Source organism: Lutra lutra, chromosome 3, assembly GCF_902655055.1.
Source record: "Lutra lutra chromosome 3, mLutLut1.2, whole genome shotgun sequence".
Lineage (NCBI taxonomy): Eukaryota > Metazoa > Chordata > Mammalia > Carnivora > Mustelidae > Lutra > Lutra lutra.
Genome location: NC_062280.1, coordinates 128,253,165 through 128,276,539, shown reverse-complemented (window position 1 = coordinate 128,276,539; position 23,375 = coordinate 128,253,165). Strand labels below are relative to the sequence as shown.

General features: G+C 42.7%; 1 long non-coding RNA gene across 1 annotated transcript; it reads left to right on the top strand.

The window, feature by feature from the left end:
• Positions 1-20,538: 20,538 nt before the first annotated feature.
• LOC125096280 (uncharacterized) lies at positions 20,539-22,261 on the top strand. The gene is made up of 2 exons (XR_007126121.1): positions 20,539-20,803; positions 21,860-22,261. It is a non-coding gene; the product is annotated as an uncharacterized LOC125096280 (long non-coding RNA).
• Positions 22,262-23,375: the final 1,114 nt, after the last annotated feature.

Sequence of the window (23,375 nt, the reverse complement as noted above, 5' to 3'; positions counted from 1 at the left end):
TAGGATTGTCAAGGAAGGCTTCTTTGATGAAGTGACACTGGCTTTCTGCCCACTCCCAGAATGGAAATTGGCCTTTCCTCAGTCAGCACCTTCAAGGAGAATGACTTTCAAACTAAAAAAAATTCCCAAGAAAGTAGAAAGAAGACATCTAACTGTAGAAGTAATAAGAGAACTCCTAGCAGCTAATTATTTTAAATCCCTTCTCGGAAGAGCTAAAAACATGAGGAAGTTTATACACATAATCCTGGAAACTGAGTAGTCTTTGAGAACTTAATAGAGAATAAGAGGGGAAACAAACAAACAAAAAAAAATTCTGATTATTTACAGAAGGAAAGAAAAATGCAAATTTTGGCCCAGATTGCTCACTTTAATGTGAATTCTCAGCAAAATGCAAGACAGACTTTCAAAGAACTGGTGCCTGTGTCCTTGAGGATCCCCGCCCCCATTCCATCCACTCATCATACCCATGGCTTGACATTGAGCCTGCATTTCCCGAATATCTCCCGGATTTTATTCGCCTGAATGTTCAGAGCATTTTATGCCCACATCCAAAACCTGAGTTCACCATGCTCCCACCCATACGTCCCTCTTTCTCTCATTGTAATTTACTCACATTCATTCATTCATTTCACAAACACTTAGTGAGCACTAAATGGCAGTCTAGATGTTACACGCTGTCGTTGCAAAGAAGAATGCACAGTACAGTGAGGCCTGCACCAACTTCAGAGTCAGGCATTGGGAGCTCCAACCTAGGCTAAGGGGCTTCCACTGAACGAACTATATGAGTATCGACAACCACCTTACCCTTGCTGTCTCTCCATTTCCTCATCTGTAAAATAGTGGTGATGGCATGGGTTTGGCACTAAAATATGGGCAGAAGGAGGGAAGGGCAAAGGGAGAAAGAGAAGAGGGGAGGAGAGCGAGAGGGGAATGTGGGAGAAGGGAGGAAGAATTGGCATTTACCTCATTTGTGAGTATTAAAGGAAATACCAGCCCTTAACAGCGTGCCTGGCACATGGTGGTTTCTGTAATTATAGCCCCTCATTTCAAGGAGCCCACCATCTAGTGAGAAAATAAGAACACTGTTCAGATAATATTAATAGTTAACACTTACTGAGGGCTTATACTGTGCCTGGCACCATTCTAAACACTCAGTTCATCCTCAGCCCTTGGGGAGTTAGGTCCTGTTATTATTATCCTGACTCCATAGATGAGAACTACAGTCGTGAAAGGATTAAGTAACTTGCCGAAGGTTACACAAGGAGTGAGTGGGGAGCAGAGCTGGGATTCAAACTCGGGCACTTCGGCTCCCATCGCTTCAGTCTGTTGCCTCACACAAGTATGAGCAAACGCATAGCTGTGATGTGCACATGCTTTAATGGGGGACTCGAAGCCAGTAAGTGGATAGTGTGGCTGCAGCGTGTAGAGCGGTGTGCTGCCGGGGCAGGGCTGGTGGTAAGGCTCGCGCTGCACTGCACACCATGCTAGGGGTTTGGACTTTATCCTCTAAGCAATGGGGAGTCAAGAGAAGCAGTGTGATGGGAATTGCACTGTAGAAAGATTGCTCTGGGGGCACCTGGATGGTTCAGTGGGTTGGGGCCTCTGCCTTTGGCTCTGGTCATGATCCCGGGGTCCTGGGATCGAGTCCCACATTGGGCTCTCTGCTCAGCAGGGAGTCTGCTTCCTTTCCTCTCTCTGCCTGCCTCTCTGCCTGCTTGTGATCTCTGTCTGTCAAATAAATAAAATCTTAAACAAAAAAAAAGAAAGAAAGAAAGAAAGATTGCTCTGGGGCCAAATGCGTGTGAGAAACGTGATCGCAGAGAAGGGAGATCAGTCAGAGGCTGCTATAGGGGGTCCCTAGGATAGTGGACAAAGGTGGGGATAGTTTGATGACCTATTTAGAAGGTATCATTGGAAAAACATTGTGCTTGTTGCGCGAAAAGCTGAAGGAGAGCAAGGAGGTGAGGAAGACTTTTAAAAAAGACTTTGGACTTGGAAGCTGGAAGGACAGTGGTGGTGTCTTTTGGGCAGGAAACACAAAAGTATTGATGTAAAGATCTCAGAAGCAACAAGTTTCCTGTGTCTCAAAGTCTGGGAGTTCCCCTTTGCCTCTTTTAAAACTTTCTTTTATAGTGATAATGGTAAACTTTAAACATATAGAAAAGGAGGAGTACAATAAATTCCCATCACCTGGATGCAACAATTCTTCACAAATTGTGGAGTTTGCCATATCTGCTTCATATGTACATGATATTTTTATAGTTACTCTTTTATTTTGCTTGCTTTTTATTGTTGTCAAATCATTTTAAATAAACTAAATACATCATTACATTTACCCTTTAACACTTTAGCCTGTATCACCAAAAAATACTTAATTAAATAATCACAATACCATTGTCACACCTCAAAAAATTATGTAATATCTTCTCATAATGAATCTACATTAAAATTTCCCTAGTAATTTCTGGAATTGCTTTATAGTTTTTTTTTTTTTCCAAACAAGATTGAAGTAATGGTCCCCTATTGCTATTGCTATGTCTTATAAGTCTCTTCAAATCTGTACCAATCCCCCACATTTTTTATGACACTGACTTGTTTATGAAACTAAGCCAGGTGTCTGAAGGGTGCCTCATAGTCTGGACTTGTCTGCTGGTTTCATCATCATATCTTTTAATTTGTTCTTCTACTCCTTGCAGTTCTAGCAAACTGGAAGAAAGTTGTAAAAGCCCAACCAGATTTGAGGTTAACATTTTGACGAGCATAGTCATTAATGATGCTATATATGTTGTATCTCATTCCATCAGTGTCAAGATTTTGGTTTCAAAATACCATCCTAATTATGCTTCTAAACAAAACTTGACTGATTCCAGGTCTGGGATGGGGGAACAAAAATAGTGAGCCCTATTCTGGAAAGCACAGAAGTACCCAGATACTAATCAGTCATGTCAGGAGAACAACATAGCCAATTTAAGGGGCCCCACTGGTTGAATTTGGGATACTTTAAGCATCAAAAAAAAAAAAAAAGACTGCAATTGATCAAAACATAGTGAATGTATAAATCTTTATAATAATCATAATACTCACAGGGCACCTGGGTAGCTCAGTGGATTAATAAGCCTCTGCCTTCGGCTCAGATCATGGTCTCAGGGTTCTGGGATCAAGCCCCGCATCGGGCTCTCTGCTCAGTAGGGAGCCTGTTTCCCCTTCTCTCTCTGCCTGCCTCTCTGCCTACTTGTGATCTCTCTCTCTCTCTGCCAAATAAATAAAATCTTTAAAAAATGATCATAATAATCACACAAAAAAATAAAACAATTCCAGGTCACTTGAAGATTCAGGAGTGGTTCACACACTGCTGAGACAGTTTCTCTGCTTTGTATCTTACTCTGATCCATGCCTCTGTGTCTTGAGTCTAGAATGCCCCAGACATGGGGCACCTGTGTGGTTCAGTCGGTTAAGCATCTGCCTTCAGCCTCCTCGGGGTCCTGGGGTTGAGTCTCGCATCAGGCTCCCTGCTCAGAGGGAGTCTTCTCCCTCTCCCTCTGCTCTTCCCCACTGGTCATACTCTCCCTCATGCTCTCCGTCTCTCTTATTCTCTCTCAAATAAATAAATAAAATCTTAGAAAAAAAAATAGAACACTCCAGCCTTCACTTAAACTTGGATCATGACCCCAGCTGTCTTTTATGTGTTCCTGGAATGATTGGTAAAGGTGATGGGAACTGAAACTAGATTTTCTTCCCCCAAATTACTTAGGTCTTATCGAAAAAGACTGTATACCAAACATCACATTCTCATTTTAAAGTAAAATTGGCAGCATATTTCAGAACTTCCTTAGTACTGCACAAATTCTTGTCAGTACTAAAAACCAGCAATAACAACAAAGAAGTTTCTGATCCCAATGAGTAAATATGCTAGTAAATGTTCTTCTTGTGGCTCTGGCCCCACCCTAATCATTTTCCTAAAGTTTACATCTGTTCCATAAGAATAAGAAGCAGTTTTTCTCTAATATTTATGAGAACTGGCCTCATTTCCTTCATGTTAACAATAGTCAAAAAACACCAAACAAAATTCTATTTCAGCACTTAAAGAAAATATACATTTGTTCCTTAAAGTCCACCAGCTTTAGATAATTTTTTTTCTCCTCATGCATTAACATAGTAAACTAACATCCAATCCATGCTGCAAAAGTCATACTAAATGAAACAAATAGTAAAACATCACAAGGGTGAAGGAAACAATCTTTATAAAAATATAGGCAAGAAGATAAAGTTCAGAAAGGAACATTCAGTATCTTTTTTTGCAGAAAACGGGTTTGGTGTCAGGTAGACTTCTCAAACAGGTTCTGTTTGGTTCTTCATAGAATCTTAATTCTCCCCTATGCTTACTAACTATTTGAAAGACTTGTTTTGGACCCTTCTTGCCTCCTTTCCATTGTACAGATGTTTGTTCAAAGGCCTGCCCAGCCATTCCTATTGAATTTTTGAATCTTAGTCATGTTTTAGAAAATCACCATCACACTTTCTCCCCTAATTCCTCTGGATAGATGTTTCTCTCTCTCTCTCTCTCTCTTTGGTTTTGTACTAAAATAAATTTTTTTAGCTTAGAAACAACTTTGAAAATGGATCCCATGAGCCACAATTTTGAGGCAGGATTTTTTTTCAAATACACTTCAGAAAAGTCTCCAAGTTTGAGATTAAGAAACCATTAGGTGGTTTGCACCTCATTTCAATACTGGTTTAATGTTTGACTGGTTTTACTGCACAGACATTAAATATTATACTCCAATATTAGACATTAGAAGTTTTCCTGGCTGCAGATAGAAGTAGAGCAGGGGCATCGGGCAAGGCACAAAAGTGGTAGAATACACTTGTTTCTCATCTACACCTTCTGCAACAAAGAGAATTCAGCATGGGTTTCAAAAAGGCCTGAAAGATGCTTTCTAAAAATTCATCTCTACTTGGCATGAACCCTTTTCTTTTCCTGCGCAAATATTCGACTCTCACTGAGGGGAAGAAATGGAACAAGAAAAAGTTGGGATCGTCTTCTGTTGTGGGATACAAGAGCCATCTATGCATAATTTTCAGAGTCGCATTGGTATGTTACAGCAGTAAAGGGATTGTCATTTCACTTTTGCTAGAGTTCTTTCCACACAGAAGAGCTTTTCTTGAGAAATGAAAAACTTCAATCCTGTGTGTCCTCCAAGGATGCCTTAAAAACCGGTTTAGGTGCCCCCCGATGAATCCCGGCTAGCAGGAAACTACTCTCCACTAATATTTAGGATTACTGCACAATATTTTAAGCACCAGGCAAATGGACTATGAATCTGAATCTAAATCTCACTGTCATTTACCAAGACATCCTCAGTGAAGAATTCATCATTTTTTAAATTAACCCTTGATAAAACTCAACTTGCTAATAGAGGTGTTAACTTCTGTTAACTACAGAACTTAATGCTGCATTTGCCTGACTTAGCACTTCCTCAGAATCAGCTGGGCTGTTCTCCCACAGCTAAACTCTACCTGATTTGCCTCCCAATCTCTGTACTATCACTCAACATTAACTTGCAAACACGCTGAATAGCTTGGTTTGTCAATTATGCAAGGAAAACTAAGGGACAGCACTAGCATAAAGTAAATAAACATTGCAGTGGTAAGGAGGGAGACTTTCTCTGTTTTTTTACCAGACATTCAGAGACAGGCGAGCCATGATTCTACTGGCTATTGAATCAACAGAGCTGTATTAATTGACAATTAATATAAACGCTCCAGGGTCTCCATTTTATTTCTTAGCAGTAGAATTAAGCTCTTGATTTCATCTCAGCACTTCACCAACTATATAGATAATCATTGCTATAAACAAGAGGCCTTGACTATGAACCACACTGTGATTTAGCTGCCAGGAGACTGTTAGAGCAGAGCAGGCCTTCTTTCGGAAGGCATCTCTTTCATCACAAAGAGGACATTCTGAATGAGCCTTAATGGTTTAGACAGTGTGACAAATGACTGAAGCTGTCCTTCCACACAGATTCTACAGTTGTTACTGCAAACTATGTTTGCAATAATCGAATGTTTTTTTAGTAAGACCCCTAAAAAATGGCTTTGCTCCTGAGTCAAGCTTTCTTGGCAAGAAATTAAATTCAATAAATTGGCTACCTAAAAATGAGATTCCCATCCCAAATCATGGGCAAAATTATTATTACACACACTTCATAAAACTATCAAGTCCCTCCATCTAGCTGGTAGGCTCACGACCTAAAATCTGACACCATTAGTTTGGAAACCAGTTTCTTGAGTTCTGTCTCTTCTGTGTGAGTTCTCTCCATACCATGTGAAGGCATCCTTCCTTGCTGAGGTTCCAGCAGCTATGTGTTCACTGGAGTCTCTCCTGTAGAGTTTTGTTTTGTTTTGTTTTTTTTCCTTCTCACTAGGTGACAACTTTGGCTTATCAGAAAGAAGTTTGGGAGGGGCGCCTGGGTGGCTCAGTGGGTTAAAGCCTCTGCCTTCGGCTCAGGTTATGGTCCCAGTGTCCTGGGATCGAGCCCCACATCGGGCTCTCTGCTCAGCGGGGAGCCTGCTTCCTCCTCTCTCTCTGCCTGCCTCTCTGCCTACTTGTGATCTCTGTCAAATAAATAAATAAAATCTTTAAAAAAAAAAAAAGAAAGAAAGAAGTTTGGGGAAAAGTTTCCAGAACACAAACTACCATGGGAGAATAGTCCACAGGTTGAATCATTTTCTTTGTAAAGACTTCATCATATCCCTCCTCAAATCTGTTTTAGGACAAGACTGCAGTTATTAATATTTCTGTCTGCTTCAACTTCTTCATCTTCATCAGTTACTCTGTCTGCAGTGTCTTAAAACTACCCCTGGACAGCCTCCCATGGCAACTCTCCAGTTACCCAATGCATTGTTTCACAAAGGTCTCTCATGCCAAATGAGAAAGGTCACAGTACATGGAGCCCTCACATTGTCATGTCCATCAAGAACGCTGCCACTGGAACCCAGCACAGAGCATTGCTCTAGTCGGGCTTCACTTTCTTATTGGACAATCTCCATCATAATTATGCTTTTGCCTGTCTTTCTTTCCTCGGTGAACTGAAACTCCTCAAATCTCAAAATCTAGCCAGGGCAGCTCAGGGCAGCCTGACCCACAGTGGAAAGGACACCTCAACCCATCTGCCCCAGGGGATAATCAGGCAAATGTGGAGTCTGCATCCATCTCTGGCCTGGCTCTCCTGCAGTTCATGAACAGCAGCCACACTGACTTTCTAGTCCTGACCCCAAAACATGTGTTTTTATTTGACTATAATACCCCTGCTCATGTTCTCTTACAGATGGGGTTGTCTCCCTATTGCATACAAATAGTGAATAAGAAAATTTCTTAACTTTTATAATAGAATGTCAACCCTATCCTTGCCTCTTCTAGCTTAACACACAAATACATATTTAGCCATATGGAGTAGCCTACACACCAGATCCTTATATAGGAAGATATTACTATTTGCTATCCATCACCATCAAATGCTTCACTCAGAGTACTGACATTCAATATATGGCATAAGGCAACAATTCTTAATTTAGCTGTACATAAGGACCATTTGAAAGAATTTTAAGTAAAAATACAAATTCCCTGTACCCCACTCCAGAAGTTCCTGATCTGGCAGACATAGAATTTGGTAAAACTGGTTTTTGGAACCCTGGCTAAGGAGTATATCTCTGTCCACATCTTCAGCTGTGCCCTCCTATGGTGGGATCATTGTTTATGCTTGTTTAAAAGAATATTACTAGTCCAGGTTTCCAGTCCTCTTAGAAAATGCTTTCATTTCGTCAAATTCTACAAAAATCCATTTCTCTAATCCCAAAAGAACTAACAAATTTATCTTTTTCTCTCTCTGATATCAACTGCTGTATTGCATAACTGTCAGCAGACCCTTCCTATGATCAATGTGGTCTCCCTGTAGTTGTCTGGAAGGAAAGCAGAGACCCAGCCCAAAAAACCTCTGGGTTTTATGAAGACTCGGCCCAAGTGTGTTTTGTAAACACTGTCATCTGTCTCAGAGCCTTTTATAACCCTTCAGGATCGAGAGCAAAAGAGTGGGGAGTGCAAGGGCTTGGGACCTGACAGACCAGAGAGGCTGGATCTACACTCTGTCCTTAACCAACACAATAGTGTGACCTTGAGCAAGTTACTAAGTTTGCTGAAGAAGCTTCATCTGTAAAATGGAAATGTTGTTATCTATCTCCTGGGGGAGTATCCCAATTAAATAAGATACCTAGTGGGCACTTATTTCATCACAGCTGTGTTGACAATGATTGGTGTTGACATAGTGCCACCTGTGTATGTGTGTGAGGTTACAGATACCGTTGCTTTAAAAGCATTACATATATATACTGTTATATAAAAATAGTTACATATTAATAAGTTTTATTATGTAGTACATATATATCCTTTTATTGTGGTGATCTCTAAAGTCATAAAAGTAATACTTTTAAAAAAGCAAAGAATAAATAATTGCTCAAGAAGGTAAAAAAGAGAAAGAGAACTCATTTTCTCAGGAGAGACCAAGAGAAAAAAGAAAGAAAGAGGAAGGAAGGAAAGAGAGAGAGAGGGAGGGAGAAAGGGCAGAGGAGAGAAGGAAGGAAAGAAGCAAGGAAAAGAGAGAGGGGGGAGGGGGGAAGGAAGGAAGGAAGGAAGAGAAAAACTACTTAGTGCTTGAAAGTAGAAAACAGTTGACTAATTAATATTTTGTGTGACTTATTCAGAATAGCAGTAGTATCACTTCCTCAACCAATATTTGATGAGTACTGTTGAAATTTTACTTTTGTATTTGGTCATTAGTTGGTCATGATTTCGGATGCAATGAGGGGTTTGACAGAAAATAGAGATTTTACTAATTTCCTTGCTGAAGATTCTTCCAACTTTAGTAACTGGAACTCAAAGGTAGGGATGGCCACTAACCTCAGAATTACCACCTGAAAATCAGAAATAGCTACAGCTGTGGCTGTGAAGATGACTAGGGCACAGAAGACACTGGAGGATGACTCATAGTTTGAACCAAGGGTGCTGTGTCCTCGAGCTGTCCTGGGCCCTAAATTGTGCTTGTCACCGGATTCTGAGGAGTTGGGATCTCCGAAGCACCCTGCAGTTCAGGATCTAGCTGCAAAGTCATAAAACCCTTCCTACAGGAAGAGAAAGATGGAAATCTTACATATTGGGAGGAGAGATACAAATTTAAATGGTACTCAATCTCTGTGATTTAGTTTCTTTCTGTCCAGCCACCATGTCCTTGCATCAGGGGTATGCAGGGCAGAAGGAGAGGGCACAGTCAAGAGCAAACAAAGACTAAAAGATCTCTTTCTTTTCTTTTCTTTTTTTTAATTTTTAAATATTCATTGTTTAAGTATTCATTGTTTTTGCACCACACCCAGTGCTCCATGTAATCCGTGCCCTCTCTAATACCCACCACCTGGTTCCCCCTACCTCCCACCCCCTGCCCCTTCAAAACCCTCAGATTGTTTTTCAGAGTCCATAGTCTCTCATGGTTCACCTCCCCTTCCAATTTCCCTCAACTCTCTTCTCCTCTCCATGTCCCCTTGTCCTCCATGCTATTTGTTATGCTCCACAAATAAGTGAAACCATATGATAATTGACTCTCTCTGCTTGACTTATTTCACTCAGCATAATCTCTTCCAATCCTGTCCATGTTGCTACAAAAGTTGGGTATTCATCCTTTCTGATGGAGGCATAGTACTCCATAGTGTATACGGACCACATCTTCCTTATCCATTCGTCCGTTGAAGGGCATCTTGGGTCTTTCCACAGTTTGGTGACTGTGGCCATTGCTGCTATGAACATTGGGGTATAGATGGCCCTTCTTTTCACTACATCTGTATCTTTGGGGTATATACCCAGTAGTGCAATGGCAGGGTCATAGGGAAGCTCTATTTTTAATTTCACTAAAAATCTCTGTAAGGCTTTGAGGACTCAGGGGTGTAGTCTTGTGTAGCTTATGAATACAGAGAATAAAATAAAATATACAAGGGTGGCAGGCCCTTCCTTTTCTCATTAGTACCAAGAACAGACCTATGGACCTGAGGAATAAGTCATTTTTCTGCATGAACCCAGGCTAGAGAGAAAATAATAGGAAAAAGTAAATAGGAGTTGGCAACCAAATTAAATATTGACAGCATTTAAATTTTTTTATTAAATATACCTATAGTAGTTACTATTTACCAGGTCCTGTTTTGAGACACTTTATAAATATTTAAACTGCCATAATGACTCTGTGAAGTAAATATTCTCTTTATCGCCACTTCAGATGGGGATTTTCAGCCATTTTATACTGCCCATAATACTCATTTCATTGGGTGTTAAAGGCTACTATAGCCCTGTACCCTTTAAGTTGGAACAAAAATGAGGGGAAAGTGAATACAGTAAGCCATACAACCATGAAACACACCTCCAAAGGTATCCCAAGTATATTTGGGGAGACTTTTAAAGAGCTAGCTTAGCCTATTCATTTATTTTTTTGGTCCCAGGGATTTAAGAAACCCAGATTTCATAATGTTGCCTGAAAACATGATTGAAAGCAATATCTTAGTACCAATTCTAACCATACTTTCTAGCCAGAAGTCACCAAGTCAGATCCCTGCAAGGACCAGGCAGGTGATGTAAGTGAATGAATGTACTCTGGTGTAGAAATACAGTGTCTGCCCCATATAGAAGGGGAAATAGCTTTTCATATCTAGCCAATTTGCTCAGACTATCCATTTTTTTTTTCAAGAGAAGCTAGAAATTCATATTTTATGCTAAATCTCCCTATTTTTAAATGTTTGCAAGTAATTCAATTTTTTATAACACTCTTTAGGTTAACAAAGCAAGTCTGCTAGTCTCTCTTGGATCGTGGGTATCCATTGTGCAATATCTGCTCCATGGCCTTTGTGCCATGGCCACATGGGAAATGTCCTTGTAAGAAAATGAAAATCCTATCAAGGGCTCCAACTTATGTGCAAGTCATGCTTCCTCTGCTGAGCTGCATTTGGCATAGAGCTTTCTTTTTTCCTCTCTGGGACTACTTTCAAAACATTTTGAAAGGGCTTCTTTAAAAGTGCCAGCCTTACTTATTCCTGTGGAGCCCGAGCAAGAAGAAATAAACAGTACATAGCATAATTATTTCCCGGTCACTCCCTTGAACCAGTAATCAAAAGGCAAGATTGCTCTGAAGTTTCTCTAATTAGCTCAAGTGTACCCAATGTACCTGGTTCTTTGTCTTCACCAATTTCTCTGACTTTCTTCTTCTATTTGGGAAACTGTCATGAAAGATTCAGAACAACTTAATTTCATGCTAGCTTCTGCTCCATGATGCTCCTCCATTCCTAAAACTCCCAAGACTGCTCAGCTCAGTTGCTCACATCAGTCTTGGCTATCCCACCAGTCCCATCTATCACAAGAGCTGGAACATGTCTGTCTTGTCACTGCTATAAACTAACCCTGGCCAGGTATCCGACACAGATCCCTAGGTGGGGTGCTGGTAATCTGAAAAATTATTTTAGAATGATTTGATGTAAGAGCAAACAAATTCTGTGAGATTTTGTCATTTTATATAGCTGACTGTACCATCCTTTTCTTTAAAGATTTTTATTTTTTTCTATTTTTAAAGATTTTATTTTTAAAGATTTTATTTTTTCCAATTTATTTTATTTCTTGTTCAGTGTTCAGCATTCATTGTTTATGCACCACACCCAGTGCTCCATGCAATAATGCCCTCCATACTATTCACCACCAGGCTTACCCAACGCCCCACTCCTCTCCCCTCCAAAACACTAGTTTGTTTCTCAAGAGTCCAGTCTCTCATGGTTTGTCTCTCCCTCCAATTTCCCCCAACTCAATTCTCTGCTCCATCTCCCAATGTCCTCCATGTTATTCCTTACATTCCACAAATAAGTGAAATCATATGATACTTCTCTGCTTGACTTATTTCACTCAACATAATCTCTTCCAGTCCCATCCATGTTGATACAAAAGTTGGGTATTCAACCTTTCTGATGGAGGCATAATACTCCATTGTATATATGAACCACATCTTCTTTGTCCATTTGTCTGTTGAAGGATGTCTTGGTTCTTTCCACAGTTTGGCAACTGTAGTCATTGCTGCTATGAACATTGGGGTACAGATGGCCCTTCTTTTTACTACATCTGTACCTTTGGGGTAAATACACAGTAGTACAATTGCAGGGTCATAGGGTAGCTCTATTTTTCTTAAGGAATCTCCACACTGTATTCCAAGGCGACTGCACCAACTTGCATTCCCACAAACAGTATAAGAGGGTTCCCCTTTCTCCACATCCTCTCCAACACATGTTGTTTACTGTCTTGTTAATTTTGGCCATTCTAAGGTGGTATCTCAATGTGGGTTTGATTTGAATCTCCCTAATGGCTAGTGATGATGAACATTTTTTCAGGTGTCTGTTAGCCAGTTGTATGTCTTCATTGGAGAAGTGTCTGTTCATAACTTCTGCCCACTTTTTGATGTGATTATCTGTTTTGTGTGTGTTGAGTTTGAGGGGTTCTTTATAGATCTTGGACATCAGCCCTTTGTATGTAGTGTCATTTGCGAATATCTTCTCCCATTCCGTGGGTTGCCTCTACAAAGCTGTGATCACCAAGACAGCATGGTACTGGCATAAAAACAGACACACAGACCAGTGGGACAGAGTAGAGAGCTCAGATATGGACCCTCAACTCTATGGTCAACTAATCTTTGACAAAGCAGGAAAAAATATATATTGGAAAAAAGACAGTCTCTTCAATAAATGGTGCTGGAAAAATTGGACAGCTACATGTAGAAGAATGAAACTCGACCATTCTCTTATACCATATACAAAGATAAACTCGAAATGGATAAAAGACCTCAATCTAAGGCAGGAATCCATCAGAATCCTAGAGGAGAACATAGGCAGTAACCTCTTTGATATCAGCCACAGCAACTTCTTTCAAGATATGTCTCCAAAGGCAAAGGAAACAAAAGCAGAAATGAACTTTTGGGACTTCATCAAGATCAAAAGCTTCTGCACAACAAAGGAAACAGTCAACAAAACAAAGAGGCAATCCACGTACCATACTTTTTTAATATCTGGGATGCCTTGATTTCTGGAACATGACACATATCTCCTTGCTTCTCACAGTGTTGGCTCTTCCCTCTCTGGCCTATTTGCTCTTAGTTACCCCTCAGGTAGCTGTTAGGCAATTGAGGCTCTTCTTTCTGTATCCCCGCTACACTGCCCTGTACAGCTGAAGGACCCCTACAGACTGGACTCAACCCAAAGAGCAATGTCAGTAGGGTTCTGGGCCCAAATAAGCTTGAAAGATGCTAGGCTGATTTAGGTTTCATCTTTCTTTACTGCAGTGTTTCCTCATGTTTGTAGTATACTAGTGTACTCTAAGAATTTCTAAGTTTTTAAAAATTACTTTTCTCTGAAAGTCTTCTGAGAAGTATTCCAAAGGTCAAATATTCTGTGAGTCAAATCCTAGAAAGCCCATTCTAAAGTAAAGTAAGCCAACTGAAATAATTCTATATCGGGATGTATGTAGGATAGAAGACTAGAAGGACCATGAGTGAAGGAATATACTTCTTGACTCTTAAAGGTCTTTATAAGACTTCAGAAGTTAGTGGGCAGTCATGATTCCTTCAAGAATCTCTATTAAGTCACTGGGTTAGTCACTTAGTTCTAATGAGCAGAACACTTGACACAATCATGTCTTTGAGGAGTTCTTCCTTTTTGAGGCAGCCTGACTGGATCTGCCACAAAACCTCAGAGGAAAGAGCTCAGTCTATTCTTACATATATACGATTGCTTTGATGATGTGTGAGGGAAGAGGTATAGAGGACACAAACTGGAAATAAAGCTTGATGGAATAGTCAGCAACTGGCAGAAAGGTTTGTCAGTCACAGAGGAAAAATGAGATGTGAACAGTTCCAAGACAATAGCTTTTGGAAAAACCAAAAATCAATGAGTGGGGAGAGAAAGAAGAACAAAAAATATTACAGAAGGGAAGCCAGAGAAGAAAGAAGAAAATCAAGATACTGCATTAATTAATAGTAATAACAGTGACTAACATTTAGTGAGCTGTTGTATTTATCCATTGCATTCATTCAGGGAACTTGGCATTTTATTATTGAATCCTCACAAGAGCCCCAGTGAGCTTTCTGAAGTTAAGGAATTGCCCAAAGTCACACAGCTAGTAAGTAGTGGTAGAGTTGGAACATGAAGCAGTCTACTTCTAGAACCCCTATGTGAAGATGGGGAAGTTCCTCCAACCCCTGCAAGGTGGAGAAAGAGCTTTAGAAAGAAGAATATGGGTAACAGTGCCAAATAGCACAAGGAAACAAGTGAAATAAGAATCGGAAGGATTTTGGATTTGGCAGTTCTAAATTTTGGAAAGTACACTTTCCAAAAGAAGAGAGTCACGGAAACATACCAGATTATTGGTAATAAGACAAGGATTGGATGCACTGAAAGTAGAAGTAGTTGGATATGTAGCATTTATTTGAGAAATTTGACCTCAAAGAAAACTGAACTTAGTGGAGGCACCTTAGTAAGCCCTTAATCCTATTAGGGTCAGTATACTATTCAGGGTACTTAGTTGCTTTAACAACCCTAAAACCTCAGTGGCTTAAAACCATAGAAGTTTATTTCTAGCTCTTTTCAGAGTCCAGTGAGGTTTGTGGATGAGGAGCACTCTGTTCCACATAGTCACTCAGGGACCTACGCTCCTAGCATGTGCATCATCCTTTGAGACCTCAGAATCCTCTAACTCAATCTGTGACTCTTTAGACCAGGAAAGAGCTTATGAATGAAAGATGGGGAGATGGAGAGATAAGTAATGGCTAGACTTAGAAGTGATGTACATCATTTATATCCACATGTGTCCAGCTATCACATGTTCACATGACCCCACTCTGACTAGAGGGCTTTCTGGGAAATGTGCTATAGATATGTGCCCAGGAAGAAAAGCAAGCAGCTTACATTTAGCCTCTCTCTCTGGGCTCCTCTGTTACAACTCTCTTCTTCCTCTGCTTACTAGCTACATGGTAGAGTGAAGAGGTTCAGATGCTTAGAGACCCTAGTTTCTTTTCCACTTTCATCTCAAAAATGAACTTGAAGTCTAGTCTTGGTATAGGCCGCCATCCTTTCCTGACTGGCCCAGAGTTGGCCTCATCCTGCAGTGCTGGACTTCTACTTCCAAGGAGTCTGGTGGCCCTAAGCTGGCCCTGAATTAAGAGAGGTGATAGTGGGATCAAAGAAAGTACAGAGCAAAGAAAATCCTCTGCACCATGCTGATAATTCCAGGGAAGACTATCACATAGTAAATGTGAATGAGTAGGGCAGGCAGGGAACAGTGGGTCCCTTAGAGAATACTTACCCCTCCTAAAATTCTAGCTGAGTGTCAGTGCTTAGGAATATGGGCCCCTTGTTGCCAGATCTTCACATTTTTCAAGAAAAGTCAGAAATCTAGATTTTTATTTGAAAAATCATTAATTTTTTTAAAAGTTGGTCAAATAAAATACCTGTGGGCCAGATTCAACCAACAGGTTAACCATTTTCTGTCTCTGGATTCTGCAATGTGACTCCAGGGACTCTAACCTCACCCATTATGATGCTCATGGAGCAATCAGAAGAGCTAAGCCTCTGGCACTCTTGAATAAACTGTATCATAAGAAGAGGAGGGAACTGGGGCAGGGGCAGGGGGAATGTGTTCAGATGAAGCACCTCTGATAAACCTGACTTTGAAACAAGCTACCAGAGGCTGGTATGCCAATAATGTCCAAAGTGCCAGAAAGAGGATGCCCCTTCTACGTGTATGCAGCCTAGAACATTCCAAGGTTAGGCTAGAGATTGGGGATAAAGAATCTCTGCCTCAGGGGGACCTCTACTGCTCATTCCTCTTAGATCCTGTCATGCTGTTGACAAACTCTGTCTCACATCTAGGTTCTAGCATCCTCCACTTTATTCTGTGCAATAATGCAGCTCAGCCATTATGATCTCACCAAGTACTTAGAGAAGGTGACCTGTACATGAACAAATTGCAGAAAGCCAATAATGTTTTATTACCATGTGATATTTACTGCTTCTATGACATCCAGGCTTGCAATCTTCACTTTCCTTCTTCTAACTTAAATCCTAGTTGAAAAAAACCTCTGATTAGGTCTGAGAAAGGATTCACCAACATGGAAGATGGAAAGGCTAGAAAAATTCTAGTATTGAATTAGAATTCGATGCATTGGTATTTTAAGTGCCTGCCCCTCCCAGAGTAACTTTCTTGTAAACCCTGGATATAGGGGCAGGCCAGGACGGATGGAGACATCCAATCAGTGGGGCATGCATATATTACTGAGGTGAGTTGAAATCCCATTGGCCACCTGTGTGTGGGCCGGGCTCAACCACCTCTATAAAAGTTAGTCTGTGAGGCTGGGCGGGGGAGAGTAGTAGGAGGAGTAGGAGTAGGAGGAGTTAGAATAGCCGTTAGGGAGAGCCATTAGAGCCGTTAGTTAGGAGAGCCATTAGAATAGCCATTAGAATAGCCGTCAGGATAGCCACGGTAGGGATAGTTGTTCGGAACCACGCCACCCCTGTCCAGGGAGTGGCCTCGCCACTACCGAGCCACGGCCTCGCTGCCCCAAGCTGCGGCCCTCAGCAGCGGCGCCCCGGGGAACGGCCTAGCCACCAGCAGCCTCACCACCACCCAGCCGCAGCCTCGCCACCACGAGCGGCCTTGCCACCCTGAGCCACGAGCGGGCCTCACTGCCCCAAGCCGCAGCCCCGCCGCGAGGGACCTTGCCGCCCCAAGCCTCGGCCCTGCTGCAAGTGGCCTCGCCACCCAGAACCATGGCCCCGCCGCAAGGGGCCTCGCCGGAAGGCCTTGTTAGTGAGCAGCCTCATCCGGAGCAGTGGCCTCTTCTGGGGAGTAGCCTTGTCAGAGTGGCATCATGGGGAGCAGAGTCTGTGTCATCGGGGTGGTTGTCCTCCTTGTCATCGTCGCTGTCATCGTCGCCTCTTTGTCGTCGGGAGCAGCCTCGTCCTGGGAGCAGCCTCGTCCAGAGTAGCCTCTTCTTGGAAGCAGCCCTGTCTGGGGAGCGGCCTCACCAGAGCAGCCCCTGTCCGGGGAGCGGCCCTGTCTGGGGAGCAACCTCATCAGCAGCGGCCTCATCCTGGGAGCGGCCTCCTCCGGAGTGACCTCATCTGCGGAGCAGCCTCATCTGGAGCGGCCTTCTTGGGAGTGACCTTGTTGGGGTCATCGTCGTCGTCTCTTCGTAAGAGATGGCCCCTACCAGTCAGTTTGATTTTTGATGCTTGGCGCAAAATAAAGCTTTGTTTGATTTTCACTTTGTGTCAGTCTCGTTCCTTTGATCACGGACCCTAACATTGGGGGCTCGTCTGGGATCAAATGATGAGAACTGAGCCAGCATCGGAATTTTTGGGAAAAGCCTCCGGAGGTATTGGGATCTTGGGTATTGGGATCTTGTCTGTCTGTCTGGTTGGAGATCCAGGGTATGGCCCACCAGGGAAAAGCTGGACAAAGCCATGCTCCCCAGGGCTGGAGTGGATGCGGGGACTCCCCATCCCTCTGCTGGTAGATCAACGGGGGGTTCGAGTCCCCCTGGGTGGTCGGGGGGTTCAAGTCCCCTTAGATGGTCAGGGGGTTCAAGTCCCCCTGGGCTGTCTCTGGGGGTTTGAGTCCCCCTAGGCAGGCAGGGAATTGCCAGGGGGTTCGAGTCCCCTGGGTGGTCAGGGGCCTGCCGGGGGGTTTGAGTCCCCCTGAGCGGTCAGGGGCCTGCCGGGGGGTTCGAGTCCCCCTGGGTGGTCAGGGGCCTGCCGGGGGGTTCAAATCCCCCTGGGTAGTGGCCAGGGGGTTTGAGTCCCCCTGGGTGGCTGGGGGGTTAGAGTCCCCCTAGGCGATCACCGGGGACCGAGAAAATCCCCACCGGTGGCAGGACAGCTGGGTCTGTGGTTGTCTTTGTGTTGTCTTTTTGTTATCTGTTGTGTTGTTTGTTATGATTGAAGGAATGGGGCAAGCAGAGAGTAAGGGGACTCTGACTTTCGTCTCTCCGTTCCTCATAATAGATGTGGGGCTTCTCCCTCACTCATTTCGTGTGTTAAGGGCTATAACTGGAGCCAACTGGGGTTAGTCTAATGCCAGGTTAAGGTGCCCAATGCTGATGCTCATTGGAGCCAGGCATGGAATATGAGTGCCTAGTGGGCCACTTTTGGTAAGCAGAACTGGTGCTTTGGGATGAACCGACCTCGAGACAGAGACTTTAAGGAATATTCCCAAGCAACTGCCGAAACTCCCTTTGTTTTGGGGAATTCCTTGCCTTCTCTGGCCCGACGTGGACTGCCTAGCCCCTCCCCCTTGCTGGAGGGAAAGCATGGCGTCTGAAGTGGAATGGGCCCAAGTGGAACATGAGGTCTGTTAGCAAAGAGATGACTGAACTGATGGTTAATTGTCTGTCTCAGGGTTTTAATGGGTAATTGTTAAAGTAGCTTTCTGAGTCTTTGGTAACCTGAAGCTTTGAAGTTTTGCTTGGATGACAAATGGGATGAAGTGCTAGGATGCTGGTTGCTGGAACTGAGTTTGTGCTTTTGAAATCTGTTGGTAAACATGTTTTGTGCTTAACTGGTGTTGCAACAGTTCACAATTGGTTAATATTTAGTCTTCACTAGAGATTGAGATGTTTCTAAGAAAATGTAAATGGTTTTCTCTTTGCCTGCCCAGAATTGTAAATGAGATCTCTTTGACTCATAAGGTTTTCCCCTGATATGCAAAGTTACTCAGGAAGTACTGCTAAATCAATGATAAACCTTGGGTTACGTTTGGGTAAATGCTGTAACTACTCCAAAGGTTCTATACATTTCCTAAAGTTTTAATGTTTTGATAAGGGTCATCGTTTGATATTTAGCCATATCTATTCTGAGTTTTTTTGTCATTTGTAATTGTTTTAATTCTCTCGTAAGATGAATTCCGCCTTAAAGGAAATTCATATGGGACACTTTCAGACCAAATACAGGTCTTTGATATGTTGAAATCCTGGAACTGAATTTCCAGAAGTAAAAGTTGCGCTCGAACTAAACCAGAATTAGTACAGTGACTCAAGATAAGAATGAGTCTCCAGGAGCTTTCCTAGAAAGGCTAATTGAAGCCTATAAGATGTATAGCCCGATCAACTCTGAGGCATCCAAAAATCAGAGGGCAGTGAATCTTGCTTTTGCCAGTCAGTCAGGCCCGGATATAAGGAGGAAACCAGGAAATTGAAGGATTTGAAGGGAAGAATCTGATTTAGTTAGTGGGAATAGCAGAAAAGGTGTTTAACAGCAGGGGATGGTAAATGGAAGGAAACGCCTAAGCACAGAGAAGGCAGGCGGGAAGACTTAGATTCAGATCAGTGTGCTTAATGTAAGGAAAAAGGACATTGGGCCAGAGAGTGCCCCCAAAGGAAGACGACAATGTTGGCCACCAGAGTAAAAATTGAAGTGGAGGGGAAATGAATTGATTTTTTGGTGGACACGGGAGCCCAATTTTCATCATTACTTAAATTAAACCTATGGGAAAAGTATCTGGAGAGGAAGTCTGGGTACAAGGAGCAAATGGCACAGAGAGACATAAATGGACAACAGAAAGGACTTCAAATTTGGCCTAGAGAATAGTTAAACATTGATTTTTGGTCATCCCTAATGTCCCATATAACTCGATGGGAAGAGATCTCCACAAGTTACAAGCTTGCATTCAGTTCTCAGATGGAGACAGGACTGTAACCTTGAGACAACCCACTGTACAGGTGCTTATGGCAGCAGTAGAAGAATACCTCCTTTACGAGTCAGTCTCAAAACCAGAGGAGACAAAGGGGGGGAGCCTTCTCCAAATCCTACAGGACGAGTTTCCCCAGGTCTGGGCAGAAGGGAAGCCCCCTGGCTTGGCCAAGGAACAACCTCCAGTGGTGGTACAATTAAAGGCGATGGCTACGGCTGTTCGCATTCGGCAGTACCCCCTTCCCCAGGAAGCAAAGGAAGGGATCAGAGAGCACATTAACCGCCTCCGAGGAGACGGGATCCTAGTTCCTTGCAAATCTCCATGGAACACATCTTTGCTGCCCATCAAAAAGGCTGAGACTGGGGAGTACCGACCCGTCCAGGACTTGCAGGAAGTTAATAAACGGGTTGAAGATATCCACCCAACGGTGCCTAACCCCTATACCCTACTCTCCCTCCTGGGCCCCAAAAGAACTGTGTATACCATCTTAGATCTCAAGGATGCATTTTTCTGCATATCTTTAGCAAGGGAATCTCAGCCCCTTTTTGCTTTTGAGTGGTGCGACCCACAGAAAGGGTTTCAAGGCCAGCTCACCTGGACAAGACTTCCCCAAGGATTCAAGAATTCACCCACCATTTTTGACAAGGCCCTACATGAGGATTTGTGTGAGTACAGAACCTCCAACCCAGGAGTCACTCTGTTACAGTACGTTGATGACTTGTGTTGTGAGTGGAAGGTTATAGACTGTTAAGTGTTATGTGTGTAATGGCTCTAATTGTTTGATATATATAGAAAGGAAGGAATTTTAATCCCTTTGGAATTAGTTTTTCATATCATTTTTACTATGAAAATTAACTTTTTTTTTTTTAATTCTCGGATCTTCCTAAATACTATGACAACTTCTAATTTTTCTTTCGGTTCCATACATCTTTTGTACAAAATAACAGGTATGGCTCTGATATAATCCAGTAGAAATGGCTTAATCTCCAAGATCTGTGTAAGGTAGAATGGCACTCCTACCTTCAATTTATAGATTGTGTGTGTGTGTGTGTGTGTGTGTGTGTGTGTGTGTGTGTATACGTACATAGGTCCTAAATAGTATTTTTAATCTAATATTTACCTTATGAAAAATGAGAATGTTTGCCATTGTCATTACTCTGAACATGAGTGTGTAACTTTTGCTGAGAAGTCACAAAGTGTACAAGTGTTGCTCTTTACATAACAAATTTCTAAGCCTCAGTGGTTTTGTTTTCCTATTAAAATCATCAAGCAGAACTGCCAACAACTAACAATGTTGATCAAGTTAAAGTTTGTGCCCTCCTTCACCTTCTGCTTGCTCCCTGCTATGGAAGAATATGTTCGATAGTGAAATGGTATGTGTGTGGAAGCAAGTGACCTCAATTGTTCCCATACCAGACACTACCCTTTGATCCCTGAAGCCCGTCTGAACGCTCGCTCAGTCAGTGGTCCTAAGCAGGAGCTCCACTACAAGAAGTACTGGTCCAGGCAGTGTTGCTTAATTTTGTGATTTTCAAGGGCCATGAGATGAAAACTCTCTCATGTGTAGGTATTCTTATCATTAATACTGACAGTCAATTATCAATGTAGCTGCTCCTTGTAGAAATGGATGAGGTCTTTGGACATAAACTGGCATCGGTCTCTGGTCAGCATGATGTAAACTAGGTTGGAGGACTATTGTTTAATTTATATAGAAAAAACTACATTTCCTTAAATTTTGATAGGAATGGCAAGAAAAAGCCATTTCTTAAAGTCTCCTTTGTGTCATGAGCAGAAGGTTATAGACTGTTAAGTGTTGTGTGTGTAATGGCTCTAATTGTTTGGTATATATAGAAAGGAAGGAATTTTAATCCCTTTGGAATTAGTTTTTAGTATCATTTTTACTATAAAAATTAACTTTTTTTTAAATTCTCGGATCTTCCTAAATACTATGACAACTGCTAATTTTTCTTTCAGTTCCATACATCTTTTGTACAAAATAACAGGTATGGCTCTAATATAATCCAGTAGAAATGGCTTAATCTCCAAGATCTGTGTTAGGCAGAATGGCACGCCTACCCTCAATTTATAGAAACCAAGAAATCCTCAAGTCCCCCATTCTTCACTATGTAAAATATAGGGCTATTCTTGAGAACCACTGTGGCATTATCCTCAAAGTCCATGCCATAGGACTGTGTCATAGGAGCTGAAATGTATTCTAATCAGATCTAGGGTGTGGTGAAAAATCCCTCCCCTTGCAAGTGTAGTAGGAGTCTGCTCAGTTATGCTGACTAGGGCAGGTCCACTGTGTGTGTTCATCTACTGATGACCGACCACCTACCACATTCTAGGCCAGAAAGGAAAGCAGCCTCGAGGAAGGCTTTAGCTAGTTTCAAGGTGACTGACACACCTAGATCTAGGGCAGAAGTTAGAGGACACAGTAAGCATCAGTGAAGACAGCTTTAAAAAAAAAAGTCTCCCATTTAGAAATGACTTTCTAGTGACTAAACTGGGAAATCTTTTTTTTAAAAATTAACTGAAGATTATTATTCCAGGGAAACTTCTTCCCTATCTGGAAATTCATTCCTGAGTCTGGAAGTTCTCTAGAATTCTAGTTCTCTAGTACTTGAAGGAGGACTGAGTTAGTGGGAATAGTAGAAATAGCCGCTGAGGACTATGGGTCTTGCTTGCGGGGGACGAGAGCTCTCTTACAGACTCTGCAGGGAAAAGGGTATCGGGTGTCAGCAAAGAAAGCACAGCTCTGTCAGAGCCATGCCACTTATCTAGGCTTTGGTCTCCACGAGGGAATGCGTTCACTGTCTGAGTCCAGGAAGCAGGTGATCACCCGATACCCCCGCCCCACCACGTCCCGACAAGTGAGGGAGTTTCTTGGGACGGTGGGCTGCTGTAGGCTGTAGATACCGTGGTTCGCAGAGATTGCCCGACCTCTTTACGAACTGGGGAAAGGGGGGCTCACTACGGTAGAGTGGACAGCTGAGGCAGAAGGAGCATTTCGGGAATTACAAACAGCCTTGCTGAGCGCCCCAGCGTTGGCCATCCCAGATGTTACCAAGCCCTTCCACTTGTATGTGGATGAGAAAGCAGGGGTAGCCAAAAGAGTTTTGACTCAGACTCTGGGACCTTGGCAAAGGCCAGTAGCCTATATTAGCAAGAAACTAGATCCAGTAGCAGCTGGGTTCCCCCCTTGCCTCCACATAATTGCTGCCACTGCCCTCCTGATCAAGGATGCAAGTAAATTGACTTTGGGTCAAAACCTCATCTTGACCACCACCCACACTATCAAGGGCCTTCTCCAGACTCCACCAGACCAATGGATGACAAACGCCTGAGTGACGGGGTATCAGGCCCTCCTCCTCAACAAACCAAGAGTGACTTTCTGGTCCCCAGTGTTGCTAAATCCAGCCACACTGCTGCCAGAGGAGCTAGCTGACCATCCACAAGACTGTGGGGAGGTCCTAACCCAAGTCGCAGGAATAAGGCCAGATCTCAGAGACATTCCCCTCCCGGATGCTGAGATGACTCTGTTCACAGATGGGAGTAGCTACATGGTCAATGG